This window comes from Ovis canadensis, chromosome 2 (assembly GCF_042477335.2).
Source record: "Ovis canadensis isolate MfBH-ARS-UI-01 breed Bighorn chromosome 2, ARS-UI_OviCan_v2, whole genome shotgun sequence".
NCBI lineage: Eukaryota > Metazoa > Chordata > Mammalia > Artiodactyla > Bovidae > Ovis > Ovis canadensis.
Genome location: NC_091246.1, coordinates 201,709,370 through 201,726,452, shown reverse-complemented (window position 1 = coordinate 201,726,452; position 17,083 = coordinate 201,709,370).

The following is a 17,083-nucleotide window of genomic DNA, read 5'->3' as shown; positions in this document are numbered from 1 at the left end:
AAGTTAATATGAATTTGAATATACTATAAATTGTTACAATGGTCTTGATAGCCTTGATATTTGTTAAGTGGAAACCACTTCCAACTCTTGATCCCTGCAGCTTAAATTTAAGATAGCAGCATCACAATGACAGTTCTAGTTATTTAAGAGTGGCTGTTTTAAGAGAGAATATCTTGGAGCCTCAATCTCATGAAATCAGGTGAAAACAGGATCAGGCATTAGTGTACTCACGAGGCTCCTCTTTTTTAACCAGAGTGGTTTCTTGACCAAAAAGGTTTGTCCTTCTAATACATGGTCACCTTCAACCTTTTCTGTAACAATTACTGTCGCTTCTGGAGAAAGCACCCTCTTGTAAAGCCCATTCCAAGATGCTTACATTTTAATATGTGTGGACTGAGCACCCTTCTCTGACATAAAAAGAGTTAGAGCATTATGTGTGCTCTGCAACTGACTGCATGATTTTTTTTTTCCTTTTAATGATGGCACCTTTAAATTTATAATACATGCTGTCAGTGAGGTGATGTCTGAGTCTATGCACTTGGCACTATACTGGTATTAAAATGAATAGCATAAACTAAACAGAGACTATTTGCCAACATAAATAGATATGACATTATTAGAATCTATCTTATCTTTCACCTGTCTTCAGATATGTAAATCATATTATTTCAGTTTATATTTAATACTATGCAAACTAGAAAAGCACAGTATTTCTTAATAAAAAGACATCTGCCTATCTTGCTGAACCTCTAATTTGTAGAAGGGTTTTGTGAAAGTACCAAAAACATTCCATGGAACATAGAAAATTATGTCTATTTTAAATTCCAATGGGAATTACACATGAGGAAAATGAAAAGATTATTTTTACCACCAGAGATAATGCAGGAAAATACAATTGCTGCCTTTATTATGTTTTTCCTTGGTCAGTGGTAATATGTTCTGATGTGTTGAACTTTCTTAAATCCTAAAAAATTACACTGCCTTTGTTTTAGTTTATTTAGATGTTTTAGTATGTCTTTGGTTTGGAGACTTGATATATTTATGAGACACAAAAGACAAAAAAATGTTAGCTCCATATGTTTCTCTGGAACAAATACAAGGAGTAATATTAGAAAAAACATTAAAAAAGTAATGGATTACAGTTGATTTCCAACGTTATGGTAGTTTCAAGTGCACAGCAAAATGTATCAGTCGTACATATATCCAGTCATTTTAAGATTCTTTTCCCATATAGGTCATTACAGAGTACTGAGTAGAATTCCCTATGCTATACAATAAGTCCTTATTAGTTGTCTATTTTATATACAGTAGTATGCATATGTCAATCTATATTTTCCAATTTATCCCTTCTCTGCTGGTAGCGATGTTTGTTTTCCACATCTATTTCTATTTTGTAGATAAGCTCATTTATATTATTTTCTGCTTTGAATGCAATATTATTTTTTTTTCCTGAAAACCAAAAGAAAAATTATTGATCTGGCATTGCAAAAAGCAAATCCTTCAAAGTGTAATAATTTGTTAAATAGGATTCAAAGTCAGAAAGAGGTCCAATATTTATGATATGTAATCTGTAAACATTAATCTTGAGACATGGCATACCAACAAACAAGGATGTCACAGTCGTCAGCTATTCCAGCCCTCCAGGTCACTCAAGAAGAAAAAGAAAACCTGTGATCTGTCAGCCATCAGGCTGCAGCCACTCCCTACCAGGAGCCCTGAAATACTCAAGATGTGAAAAATCGAAAGGTACTGGCCCCAGCAGCTGAGATGCATATGAAAGGAATGATTTCACTGAGCCCAGACTCTTGCATCTTCCCATAAAAAGAAAAGCACCAAATTCCTCAACTTGAAATATCTGGTTTTCTTTAATTCACAATAATCTCTCGATGTTCAGGCTCCCTGTCCTTTGTTACAAACTGCTGTTTAATCTGACTCCCCACCCCCAACTCCTGGTGTCCTTAGAGCAGTTCTCTCAGGATTATTTGAGATGCTGCCTCCCAGACTTAATGGCAAGGTCATGTGGAAAAATGCTCATTTCTGGACATGTTTACTATTCTTCAGAACTTGCCTCTCATTCCAGCTCTGGAGCAATCTACTTTGTATTCTTCTTGTCAGCAGTTTAATTAGATTCAGGCAGGGCTATTTTGGTGCTTGTATTCTGTGTATGTTGTTATTAATTGTTTTCTTTTCATAAATTAATTTTCAGTGATTTTTGAAATAAATTTCTAGTAACAGATAGAAATTTGGCAATTAATTTCAATTGTGTCTATAATGGATATCTTTGCAACCTTACAAATACTCCCAAAGTTTGTTTGCTTATACTAATTAAATCAGTGATCTTTAAAATTTTTTATTATTCACAGTAAAATAGAGTACTAATATACATACACTTATTTATTATAAATTATTTCTGATATCTACTAATATAAAGGCATTATAAGACAAACATGCAAAAGAGAAAATTTAACATAATACAAACACATATGCATATAAAGAAGTGGTGTGGCTTATTTTCCTGTCTTGTAATTTTAAAATTAATAAAAAATAATTTTATTCAATTTAATAAAATTAAATTAGTATTTAATTTAAGGTGTAACATTAAATGTGTGCACCTCATTGCTTACTATTAGAGTGATGTTCCTTTATAATTACATCTGAGAATGGGTTTCTTTATTGCACATAGGTGTTAGGTTTTATAAGACGTGAACAAGTCACATCACAAGATGTGAACAACAGGATACTTGAAAATGTATTGCAGGAAAGAAACTTACCATCATTGAAAGTCTATTATGTGACCATTATGTAATTGGTACTCACACATGTCATTTAACCCTACAAATTCTTATCAGGATATCATCTTTATTCATAGTTTTCAGTTTAGACCAAAGTAACTTATAAGTATCTCCAATAACAGGGAAGTATTACATTGGAGAACAGCTACATAGTCAGGTTCTTTTTGCTGATGAAATAAATTAACTTTCACTGTTTGAACATCCAGGTAATTGAAGCATTAGTCCCAATTATATGCAGAAACACTTTTACATAGCCAGCTGAGGATAAGTACTTTCCAAAGGATCCTCTACATATTTCCCTCTTCTCAATGTTCCTCTGCAAGGCTACTTTTGGTTACTCTGTTCTTTTAATAAAGAAGAGGAGTATATGATTAATGTTAAGTTGTTAAGACAGCTCTGTGTTTATTTATGTGTTCTTGGGTGACTTTAGCTGTCATCTCTTTCTGTGTGATGAACTGTTGATCCTTTTGTAGTGTTTTCCAATCTAGCCTAGCCAAGATAGTGCTGTCTCAAATAGAAGTAAATTAGAAATGATAGGTTTAATGTTGACATTTGTCAGCCTTTTCTTTCAGGGGCACAAAGTGAGTGATTTACCTGAACACACCATAGTTGTTTAAACCAGGTAATAATCACTTGGTGGAAATCAACAAATGTACAAATATTTGAATGAATGCTATTGCTCATTTTTCTTCCAAAAAGTCTTTCAGAAAAAAAAAGAAAAAGAAAAAAAAAAGGAAAAAAAAAGGAAATGCAGCAAAAATTCAATTGATAATATTGTTTTAAATAAAAATGGATTGGATATATTTCATTTATTATGGAAGTATTTGAAAATTTTTGAGTGAATGAAAGATAAGGTTAGTCTAGGATATCAGTCTTGGATAGTTTCCCATCATTTGTGTATTTCTTTTACTACTTGGTCATGGGATTTATAGAGGAACTAGAAAAGTAGGATAATATATACGCAGAGAGGAACACTACAATGAATTACAATGAAAAAAAGAAGGAAAGGATTTGTACCCAAGATACATTGTCCCCTGGGTTTTTGGATATTTCTTCATCCCATTGTTTTAGATCTTTGCTTTTCCTAAAATTCACTGAGGCATAGGAGTGATTCTAAAACTATTATTTACATTATAGTGTGATTTTACTTCATATTGTTTTGAAAACAGTTTAAATATGGAGAAAAATAAGTGGGCTCAGTAGTTGTGGTACACAGACTTAGTTGCTTCTTGGCATGTGGGATCTTCCCAGACCAAGTAAAAAACCTCCTGCTTTTGAAGGCAGATTCTTAACCGCTAGACCACCAAGGGAGTCTGATACTTACAATTTTAAAGGGAAACACATATTTACAACAGAGAGGTTCTCTTGTCATTGCCTTAGGCAAATGATCATTGTTATTAATTATATACCCTAACCATAAACATCTGTTGATGTGATGGTGTATAAAATGTGGAATACTTTATGAAATATCCATGCCCAAAACTGTTAATCTGAATCTGATTATGCTTTTGGACATAACTCTCAGTTTATATAGCAAAATCCAGATAAAAAATGATTTAAATTATATAATAGACACAAAAAAGTCAGGGTCATAAAAATAAAGTGGTACTATTCTGAAAGATCTGAGTCTCAGGAAACAAAAGCAGTGCATCAACTATGATAGAATCCTATTTGAAAAGGACAGTTAAAATTACTATCTTGTGTTTATAAAAGAAAAGTCTATCTTTTTAGAAGATGCATACTGAATTTCAAGTGACTTTTCCTGAAGTCTACTTTTATTGGTTAAAATGTATATATGTGTATAAACCAAAAATGGAAAATAATAATTTTGATTTACTTAGCACATAGTTTCACAGTATCAGTCAATTTTCAGTTCAGTTCAGTTCAGTCACTCAGATGTGTCCAACTGTTTGCAACCCCATGAATTGCAGCATGCCAGGCCTCCCTGTCCATCACCAACTCCCGGAGTTCACTCAGACTCACGTCCATCGAGTCCATGATGCCATCCAGCCATCTTATCCTGGGTTGTCCCCTTCTCCTCCTGCCCCCAATCCCTCCCAGCATCAGAGTCTTTTCCAATGAGTCAACTCTTTGCATGAGGTGGCCAAACTACTGGAGCTTCAGCTTTAGCATCATTCCCTCCAAAGGAATCCCAGGGTTGATCTCCTTTAGAATGGACTGGCTGGATCTCCTTGGAAGAGAGGAGACTCCTTGGGAGTCTCCAAGGGACTGTCAAGAGTCTTCTCCAACACCACACTTCAAAAGCATCAATTTTTCGGCACTCAGCATTTTTCACAGTCCAACTCTCACATCCATACATGACCACTGGAAAAAACCGTAGCTTTGACTAGACGGACCTTAGTCGGCAAAGTAATGTCTCTGCTTTTGAATATATTATCTAGGTTGATCATAACTTTTCTTCCAAGGGGTAAGCATCTTTTAATTTCATGGATGCAGTCACTATCTGCAGTGATTTTGGAGCCCCCAAAAATAAAGTCTGACACTGTTTCCACTGTTTCCCCAACTATTTCCCATGAAGTGATGGGACCAGATGCCATGATCTTCATTTTCTGAATGTTGAGCTTTAAGCCAACTTTCTAGCTCTCCTCTTTCATTTTCATCAAGAGGCTTTTTAGCTCCTCTTCCCTTTCTGCCATAAGGGTGGTGTCTTCTGCACATCTGAGGTTATTGATATTTCTCCCAGCAATCTTGATTCCAGCTTGTGTTTCTTCCAGTCCAGCGTTTCTCATGATGTACTCTGCATATAAGTTAAATAAGCAGGGTGACAATATACAGCCTTGACATACTCCTTTTCCTATTTGGAACGAGTGTGTTGTTCCATGTCCAGTTCTAACAGTTGCTTCCTGATCTGCATACAGATTTCTCAAGAGGCAGATTAGGTGGTCTGGTATTCCCATTTTTTCAGAATTTTCCACAGTTTCTTCTGATCCACACAGTCAAAGGCTTTGGCATAGTCAATAAAGCAGAAATAGATGTTTTTCTGGAACTCTTTTGCTTTTTCCATGATCCAGCAGATGTTGGCAATTTGATCTCTGGTTCCTCTGCCTTTTCTAAAACCAGCTTGAACATCAGGGAGTTCATGGTTCACATATTGCTGAAGCCCGGCTTGGAGAATTTTGAGCATTACTTTACTAGCATGTGAGATGAGTGCAATTGTGCGGTAGTTTGAGCATTCTTTGGCGTTTCTTTTCTTTGGAATTGGAATGAAAACTGACCTCTTTCAGTCCTGTGGCCACTGCTGAGTTTTCCAAATTTTCTCGCATATTGAGGGCAGCACTTTGACAGCATCATCTTTCAGGATTTGAAATAGCTCAACTGGAATTCCATCACCTCCACTAGCTTTGTTCGTAGTGATGCTTTCTAAGGCAATTTTACTGTTTGAAAAATTTTATAATAAAAGTATTAGAAAATAGAACTAAACTATTATTTGGATTTGGAAAAACTTCCTGCTATATCAGTTTCACTTGGAAAGTTTCAGTCCATCTGCGTCATACCCCTATGGCCTGATTCATTGTAAAATGAATTTGGATTATTTTAAAGTCCCATAAAACTTAACTTACTTAACAATTCAATTCTCTCTAAATATGATTGTATTGTTTCATTTCCATGACTTTTTTAATCCTCTTCTAACAAATACAAAACAAAAACCCAAATTCTTATTTTATTCTCAGTGGATGTATAGTTTTTCTCCAATGATCTTCAGACTTAAAAAAAATGTTTACTTATCCATAGTGTGTTTTATATTATAATACAGTTTTAGATGTTTTTATTTGCTTACATTTTCACTTGCTTTGTATTGTGTTCTTATAAATCAGGATATGTGTTATTTTTCCCTCTGTCTTACATGTATAGGATACTATGGGTACATATTTTAAAGAAAATAATACCAAATATTAAAAATATTAAATTTCTCAAAATTTAACCTTAAGATGAAGTGAAGTGAAGTGAATTCACTCAGTTGTGTCCAACTCTTTGCGATCCCATGGGCTGTAGACTACCAGGCTCCTCCGTCCATGGGATTTTCCAGGCAATAGTCCTGGAGTGGATTGCCATTTCCTCCTCCAGGGGATCTTCCCAACCCAGGGATCGAACCCGGGTCTCCCGCATTGTAGACAGATGCTTTACCATCTGAGCCACCAGACTTAAGAAAAGTTATAATCATTGAATATTAGTTCATATATAATCTAAATAGCAACAGTAAAAAACAGTACCATTAAAACCTTCTGAACACATGATAAAGTGTTGACATAGCAAAATATAAAATTGAATCTACCCTATTATAGTAAGAGATTCAAGTTTAAGGGTAAGTGGTGAATTTCAGAACAATAACCATTTTATTCTGTTATAGGAATATGGAGTTGATGGTTCTTAGCACCAATTTGTATGAGATAATCTATGGGCTTTTGGAGGGACAATACACATCTATTCTAAGTGTGCAAAAATTGTTACCAGTTAAGAATAAAATAAAAGTCTAGGTAAGTTATTACTTCTGGCAGATAAAGTGTATTTGTCAGCACAACTGCTTTAACAAAATACCACAGACTGGGTGACTTAAGCAATGGATGTTTAGCCTCACAATTCTGGAAACTGTTGTAAGATTAGGGTGCCAGAAATGTGGTTTTCATTCTGAGGTCTCTTCTCATGGCTTGCAGGTGGTGCCTGCAAGCTGTTTCTAACATAACTCCTTTTTTTCACTGCACAGAGAGCAAACTCTCCCATGCGTCTTCTTTTAAGGACCTTAATTTCATAAAGGTCCGTCTAGTCAAGGCTATGGTTTTTCCAGTGGTCATGTATGGATGTGAGAGTTGGACTGTGAAGAAAGCTGAGCACCGAAGAATTGATGCTTTTGAACTGTGGTGTTGGAGAAGACTCTTGACAGTCCCTTGGACTGCAAGGAGATCCAACCAGTCCATTCTGAAGGAGATCAGCCCTGGGATTTCTTTGGGAAGAATGATGCTGAAACTGAAACTCCAGTACTTTGGCCACCTCATGCGAAGAGTTGACTCATTGGAAAAGACTCTGATGCTGGGAGGGGTTGGAGACAGGAGGAGAAGGGGATGACAGAGGATGAGATGGCTGGATGGCATCACTGACTTGATGGACATGAGTCTGAGTGAACTCCGGGAGTTGGTGATGGACAGGGAGGCCTAGCGTGCTGCGATTTATGGGGTTGCAAAGAGTCGGACACGACTGAGCAACTGAACTGAACTGAATCTCATAAAATTAGAGCCCCACCCTCACAACCTCACTTCACTTTCTTACTGTAAACACAGCCACATGGGGGTAGGGGGTGGGTCAGAGTGTGGGTGCCAGTTTAGGACTTCAACATATGAATTGGAAGGAGGGGCACACAATTTTACATATAGCGACATTTTGTACTATCATTCCTCAAGAATATATCTTTAACTGCTGACCTTATTATGACATGTAATTCTGATAAAGAATTTTAGTCTGGTGAGATACTTCTGTGATTTTATAGTGAAGGTCAATAGTAAGATCATATTGAAATCTTGGGGATTTGATTTGCAGCCAAATACAATTGCCTAATAAAAGAAAGTAAACTCAATTTTTGTCCTAGCCCGTTAATATTATTTTTTACAAGTACTAAGTCTAGACAAAATACATTTTTAAAAACCATATACTACATTTTTTCTATTCTTTATTTCAAATATTCAACTTTTTTCATTGATCGTACGACTATAAATGCTCATCTTATTGAGTATGAAACAGCAGAAATAGCCAAATATCTAAAAATAACAAAAGACTTCATGAAATTGTAACAGCTTAATGTATTATCGTAATACAGACTGAAGCTGTAGAAGTCAAAGAATATCCCAGGATTGCCTTTTGGATGTTGCATCTGAGATAAGTGTGTCCTTATTTTTCTTCCTAAGTCACTGTAAATCAGTCTCACCTGCTGAGAGGTTGAATTTTGTGAGAATGTGTTGAATAAGCCCTGAAGTCTTTAAGAAAAGAGCTTTAGGGATTGTTATATTTCCCATTCTTTATTTGTGTCAAAAACATAATAAAGACAAATCTCTACAGTATGGTAGACACACACTGGGCAGTGAATTGCTATTGGGATCTGTTTATTTTTACAGTAACTATAGAAGTCTTTGCAGTTCAGCAATTCATACTATCATAGGTAGTATGTTTTTAAAATATACAAAAATGGCTAGAAATGCAGTACAGGTTTCCCCTGCTATCTGAAAACTTTTCTAAGCTGAAATGGTATAAAGTGAAGAAATAATTACCTTATACGTTGTCATTGTTTAGTTGCTAAGTCAAGTCCATCTCTTTTGCAACCCTATGAATTGTAGCCCATCAGGCCCCACACTATCCTTGGGATGTTCCAGGCAAGGATACAGGACTGGATTGCCATTGTAATCTCCAGTGGATCTTCCCGACCCAAGGATAGAACCCATGTCCCCTGCATTGGCAGTTGGATTCTTTACCTCTGAGCCACAAGGGCAGTCCTACCTTATATACATCTTGCTAACAAATGCACAAAATAAACTAAGATGAAGCACAGATGCTCACAGACACAGTCCAAAGCTATAGTAGCTTGATGCTGAGATGCTGAGCATAGCTCCTGGAGAAGGTGCCTGGTGCCAGTAGCTCTGCTCATGGTACCTGCTACCTCAGTAATAGCTGCTGCAAACAAGAAGTGAATGCTATTTTAAATTTTCATCCTTTCTGTAAAAGCGAATTTCCACTTTCAGTTTCCTTTAGTGAGTGAAAAGAGGTCACAATGTAGGTGTTTTGTAAAAGCACACTTTCAAAAAGTGGGGGATACCTGTACTTGGCATTGAAAGTATTTACTTACTAGTCATGTGATTTATTGGATAAGTTTAAATATTTCTTCCCAGGAGATAAAAGACAACAGTAGTAGAATCATTAACAGTGAAATTAGTTATAGATATTTGAAAATATATATAGTATAGGCATAGATATCTTAAAAATATTGATGTAGATATATTTATGATTATATATTTCTATTAATATATCCTGCACTAATTTGGCCTTCCATTAGTCAAAAAAGAAAAGAAAGAAGTGAGTGAGCCATCCCCTTCTGATTGGTTATTCTTCTCCAGAATCTGTCTCTTGTTTTTGTTCTTTCTCCCATGACTTCAGGATTTTTTGGTTGTTGTTGTTTTTGCTTCTGTTTTTCATGTTTTCTCTTTTTCAAAAAAATTTTTTAACTCTATACAATTTTAGAGTTGCTATTTGTGGAAGGTATGATCAAAAAGAACTTATTCAGCATACTAGAAGAAAGCTAATAGATTAGAATTAAACCTCAAATTTAACATGCCAAAAGAAATTGCTTATATACCCCATTTTTTGTAGTGCTATACAGGAAATTATGAAGACTTTTGAATATTTTCTGATATTCATGTTTTCACAAATTCTAAATAAATAGATCTTGTACTGAGAAAAAATCAGAGCTAAAAAGAACAAATACAATTCACATACACAAAAGTTTAAATAATTCTGTAGCTTTTACCTCATGGCATACTTGGAATGTTATGAAAACAATGACTTAAGCTATGAACAGTGACATTTTAGAATTAATGAATGATAAATAAGCTGTTCACATTTGATTTTATCCATAGCAGAATGATATTAATAAGGCTTTTTAAATCAACACAACAAAGCACTGCTTCTTTATAGGATTCTGCTTAGTGATTGCTAAAATATGTTTAAACTTAGTTTTTAATATTAATTCTCTCTATATATAAAGAATAAAATTCATAGTAAAACTTAAAACACAACACTTTTTAATCAAACAGACATGATTTTAATTTCTAGCTCTGTCAGTTACAGTTTGTAAAAATTTTGGTAACTGCCTTAATTATGCTAATCTTCATTTATAAAATTGTGTACACATGTATATTATACATAGATTTTACTATAAATGAGAGTAGAATTTAGTCAAGTGTCATACTGATCTTACATCTTCATATCATTCATTGATGTTATTCATTGATGTTATTCATTCTTGCTAGACTATTGAGAATGTAGTTTAAACTATATATTTCTGAAATTATTGAGTCATCAACCTTTAAATATTAGAGCTATTTTGGTATAATGTAAACAATTATATAAATGTAAAGAATTCTGATTATATCTGTCCCTTTCCATGATTTCTCTAAATTCTATCTTTTGTTACATACATTTCTCTCATCTAAAATACATATAAAAATTACATGTATTCTCAGTCCTTATGGGGATTATAAGTTCTTTATTGTCCCTTTATGCTATGGTGGTTTGAATCCTTACAGAATCAAATGTCTTCACGATAGTTTGTCTTCAAAATATGTGTTTATAGCCTTAGCTTCTCTTTTTTTGTGTGTGAATTCTGTAATGACAGTTTAGGGAATTCAATTAATTTTTTCACTAATAAATATGTGACCAGAAAATCCATTGCAAATAAGAAAAAAAATGTAGAATGCAGATGATAGCGAGCATCTCTAATTTTTTTTTTCAAAGTATCTCCTATTAATTAAGGTAAACCTTGTTAGAATTTTGGAATAAATAAGTCACTTTCAAATATTTTAATTCCAAAATGTACAAATACACATATGTGCATGCATGCTCAGCTGTGTGTGACTCTTTGCCACCCCATGGCCTCACTGTTTATAGAATACTGGAGTGGGTAGCCATTTCCTAGTCCAGGAGAACTTCTTGACCCAGGGATCAAACCCATATCTCTTGCGTCTCCTGCATAGGTAAGCTGATTCTTTAAATAAAATTATGTGTAAGCCACTGTGCCATCATGTAAACAAAGGTATGTGTTCATTTGCTATAAAAGTAAATCAAGCTATTCTTTTCTCATTTCCTAAACAGAAAAACAACTCTCATTGTGTTATTTAAACTTTGAGAAATGCATGAAGTATTTTTAATAAGGTACTTTAGGTCTATGAATTTTGGATGAGAATGGGGTCACTAGCTGTAGATATCTAAGGCTTCTATTTATAGTAATAAAATTTATGTACAACATTTATCTTAAAAAGTCTTTTTTCCCCTCTTGATCTTATAATTTAATTATCTTTAAATAACAGTTTATGTGAATAGTCTACAACACTTAACTACAATATAGCATGTTAACGAGTATTGTGGATAATGAAAACCAAACTGGCACACGTAGTTAATTTTATTAAATTGTTTTGTATTTGTTTTCTCTAAATATTTGGTATCAGAGAAACTTGTCTATTTAGTTGCTTGAGCTAATAATGCCACATATAATTAAAACTACTCTCTAATAAGTGCACTAATGTTTACCATTTTATTTAGAACAACTATGCTTTTGGTTAAGTAACCTACTGGTCATTTAGTTAAAAGGCATATTACATTTTGATGCTTGTAATTTGAGTCTAGTGCCACAATGAGTGGCTGTTTTTGTTGGGTTAGAAAATTTGAAAACTTTTGACTTCTAAATAGTTGAGAAAATAAGAAATCTAGTAATGCATTTTTACTCAGAAATCTGCAACAAAATGGCAAGGCATTTAGGGTTTCTCTCCCACAATCCAGTATAATTTCTGCTTGAAAATATTTTCACAGAAAATTTAATAATTAAATGTAAGGATAATACTAAGTAAGAAATACAGAGCAGAGAGTCTGCTGTGATTAGCTTTCATAAATACTAAGTTAAGTCCAATGGTAATATGCCAGACTGCTAAAAAGACTGCTAAAATTAACTCAATATGTAACTCAATTACATATTGAGTTAATTAACACATAGTTTTATCTAATAGTTTTGGCCACTAAATAAATGTAGATGCTTTCTAAATAAATAGAAAAGTCATCACAAATGAATTCAGTAGAGTTAGTTACACTTTTTCCATAACAATACAATACTATAAGGTGTCATATTAATTTATGTTTGTGAAATTAAGAAAGATTAGCTCAAATGAGAACCAAGTGGCACTTTGAGTTACTGTGCTTCTGGTTCATCATCCAATATTTCTCTTCCATATGGGAAGTGTAAACATACTTCCCATTATGTATATTATGCATCTGTATAAAAGCTGCACAAAAGATAAAGCCATAAATTTGAGAATTATGATAATTAATTAGTCATGAGTTTTCAACAGTGCAGCACCTGGAAAGGAGAAGGTTGATATCTTTTCTAGTTCTCCTGTAAATCCCATGAGCAAGTAGTAAAAGAACACATAAAATAAAGCACTGCTTTGTAAGAATATAAATTTGTTTATCAATTCTCCCAGCATATAATTATTAGACATCTATCTGATGTCACACCCTGAGCTAAGCACTTGAGATATAAATCTGAATAAATCAAAGTTCTTATATAAATATCTCTATGGTCAAATGAAATAAACAGCCTTGTAATTAAGTATGGACAACAAGAGTGGTTTCAAAAGGAGATATTAATACCACTTAAGAAATTAGGTTTTTGATCAATGAAGACTTCACTGTATAGAAAAGATTATAATAGGGTCTGGAAGATGGTTAGAATTTATAATGATCTGGAAGATGATTAGAGTTTATAACATTCATATGCTTTAAAAGAACAGGGTAGGACAGAGAATCCCAGAAGAAGTAATAACATCTGGGAAGGTTCAGAAATATGAAGCAGAGTGGTAACTTTTAGAACTTGCAGAATCAAGTTAATGTTAGGGAGATAGGAAATCCATGGTCAATGAAGGATATTTTCACCATGAGTATACATTTAGCAAAGGAGAACCACTGAGCACTTGAAGCAATTGAAGCAAAATGTCTCTTTTACAAAGTTTCCCTGGTGGCTCAGCAGTAGAGAACCCGCCTGCCAGTGCAGAAGATGCAGGTTCAATCTCTGGGTTGGGAAGATGCCCTGGAAAAGGAAGTCGCAACCCACTCCAGTTTTCTTACCTGGGAAATTCCATGGACAGAGAAGCTTCGAGGGTTACAATACATGAGGTCAAAAAGATTCAGACATCACAAAACAACTAAACAACTCTACTGGCAGTGTGGTAAGATGAACAGGGAACATGCTTAAGATGTGGAGACCTGTTTATAGTTTGTTAAATTAAAAATAAACAGAAGAAGATGAAGGGTTGAAGTCCATAATTAAGATAATGGAGGGAAGACTATAAACAGGAAAAATATCAAACAGGAAACAACTAACACAACTTAGAATTTAACCCTATCCCCTGGAGAAGGAAATGACAACCCACTCCAGTATTCTTGCCTGAAAAATCCCATAGATAGAGAAGCTTAGGGGGCTACAGTCAAAAAAGGGTTGCTAATAGTCGGACAAGACTGAACAACTGTGCTGTTCCTGCATCAAGCTGAGCAGGTCCTAGCCAACTGAGCATGAGCCAAACAGAGGCACCCAATCCATTCCTGCTTTAAAGATGATTCCTCTGATGGAAAACAATGTTTAGACTTTCCATATACCTGGCCAAAACTTTGTAATAAGTCAGCTGTAATTTGAGTCATTTCCTATCCAATATTTCTTATTCTTACAATCTTTTTCTCTCATAAGTGGCAGGAACCATTGAAGGATCTCTCTACTTCTCTCTGCCCCATCCTTCTTTATCTTTCACAGATAGTTCCTGCCAATAAATCTCTTGCACATCAAAACTTGTATTGGTTTCTGCTTCTAGATACCAATCTGAACATCTCTAGAAAACCACATCTTTAGGAAACTAACTGCAAATAAAAATATATGAAAATGAACTTGTCTGTTTCATTAAGTAGTCAATATATTATTAATACAGAAACAGAATGACACTCTCATAACATCAGATATTTAAGGAATCTTAACACGTATAATGGAGAAGGCAATGGCAACCCACTCTAGTACTCTTGCCTGGAAAATCCCATGGACCGAGGAGCCTGGTAGGCTGCAGTCCATGGGGTCGCTAAGAGTCGGAAAAAAATTAGTGACTGAGCGACTTCAATTTCACTTTTAACTTTCATCATTGGAGAAGGAAATGGCAACCCACTCCAGTGTTCTTGCCTGGAGAATCCCAGGGACAGGGGAGCCTGGTGGGCTGCCGTCTCTGGGGTCGCACAGAGTCGGACACGACTGAAGGGACTTAGCAGCAACAGCAACATATATAAACTTCCAAAAAATGAGCTTGTCAGAATATTTATATTTAGAACTGATATGAGTATATTTGTTAATAAATTGCCTAAGTATCATGTCTAAAATAATTTATTTTGTGTTGCTAATTTTAATGAGCTATTTTGAAATATTATTGTAATATCCTGGAATAAATACTATCCTTTTCTTGAACTACCACTTAATTAGCATTTAATTTTTTATAAGGAAGACTATATGATTTTAATAATGAGTTGCTACCATTTATAGGTGAAAACAAATTCATTCCCTTAGGTTCTTTATCTTAATTTTTAGCTCTGAAGAAACTTTGAAAAAGTAGAGTGAAAAAGACCAAATCTATTGTGTAGTATGTGCACACTAAAATATAAATGTATAAAATAGTTTAAATGCAAAACAAGTTAAGTATATTTCAGATAGATGATTTAGGTGACATATATCTTACAAGTTGACTAAATTTTCAAGCAATGTAATCCCGAGAATATGCTTTAAATGATTAACATAAAGCTTCATAAAAGAAAGAGTAGATAAAAATATAGAAACTCATCACTGTATATCATTCTACTAGCAAGAGTATACAGTTTAAGAAAACATTGGGTTAAATGATTGTTCTATAAAAGATGGATATATGCTAAATTGTACAGCAATAACTTAACTCTGATAGTCACTGAGAAATTTACATGTAAAAAATAAAGACATTTTAGAGCATGGTGCTAAAAGAGACAGATAATTAATTTTTTTCACTAAATGTTTATTACAGGTATTGCAACATTTTTAAATTAAAAATTTTATCTCAATAATTGTAGATTACTGTGCAGTTATAAAATGAGACAGAGAAATTCCTTGTATAATTTGGTGAATTTCCTCCAGTGGTAATACTCTGCAAAATTATATTAGTCAAACAGTTCAATTCAGTCACTCAATCATCTCCAACTCTTTGTGACCCCATGGACTGTAGCATGCCCAGGCCTCCCCATCCGTCACCAACTCCTGGAGTTTACTCAAACTCATGTCCATTGAGTTGGTGATGCCATCCAGCCATCTCATCCTTTGTCATCCCCTTCTTCTCCTGCCTTCAATCTTTCCTAGCATCAGGGTCTTTTCAAATGAGTCAGTTCTTTGCATCAGGTGGCCAAAGTATTGGAGTTTCAGCTTCAAAATCAGTCCTTCCGACGAAAATTCAGGACTGATCTCCTTTAGGATGGATTGGTTGGATCTTCTTGCAGTCCAAGAGACTCTCAAGGGTATTCTCCAACACCACACTTCAAAAGCATAAATTCTTCTATATTCAGCTTTCTTTATAGTCCAATTCTCACATCCATACATGACTACTGGAAAAAACATAGCTTTGACTAGATGGACCTTTGTTGGCAAAGTAATGTCTCTGCTTTTTAATATGGTGTCTAGGGTGGTCATAACTTTTCTTCCAAGGAGCAAGTGTCTTTTAATTTCATGGCTGCAATCACCATCTGCAGTGATTTTGGAGCCCCCCAAAAAAGTCTATCACTATTTCCACTGTTTCCCCATCTATTTGCCATAAAGTCATGGGACCAGATGCCATGATCTTAGTTTTCTGTATGCTGAGCTTTAAGCCTACTTTTTTACTCTCCTCTTACACTTTAATCAAGAGACTCTTAAGTCTGCTTTCTACCATAAGGGTGGTGTCATCTGCATATCTGAGGTTACTGATATTTCCCCCTGAAATCTTGATTCCAGCTTGTGCTTCATCCAGCCCAGATCAAGATACTGATATTGATACAGTTCATTCATCTTATTCTGATTTCCACAGTTTTGCTTGTATTTGTGTGTGTATGTCTGTATTAAAATTTATACAATTTATCCCTTATGTAGATTTGTATCTCTACCACCACAATAAGATCTGAACAATTCCAATACTACAAGGATTCCCCTGGATTCCTCTTGTTGTCTTCTTATAACCATAATCACTTCTCTCTGGCCTCAGTTTATTACCACCACTGCCCCCTTCAACACCACTATCCACCAAACTTTCCAGTAAATATAATTCCTTAGAGATCCATCCAAGTTGTTGAGTATGAATAGTTTGTTTCTTTTTATTGTTTTGTAGTACCCATGGTATGTAAATACCATAGTTTGCTTAAACATTTACTTGTTGGAGGACATCTAGGTTGTTTCCAGGTTTTGGCTATTACAAATAAAATTTGTATAAGTATTATTTATATTTTAA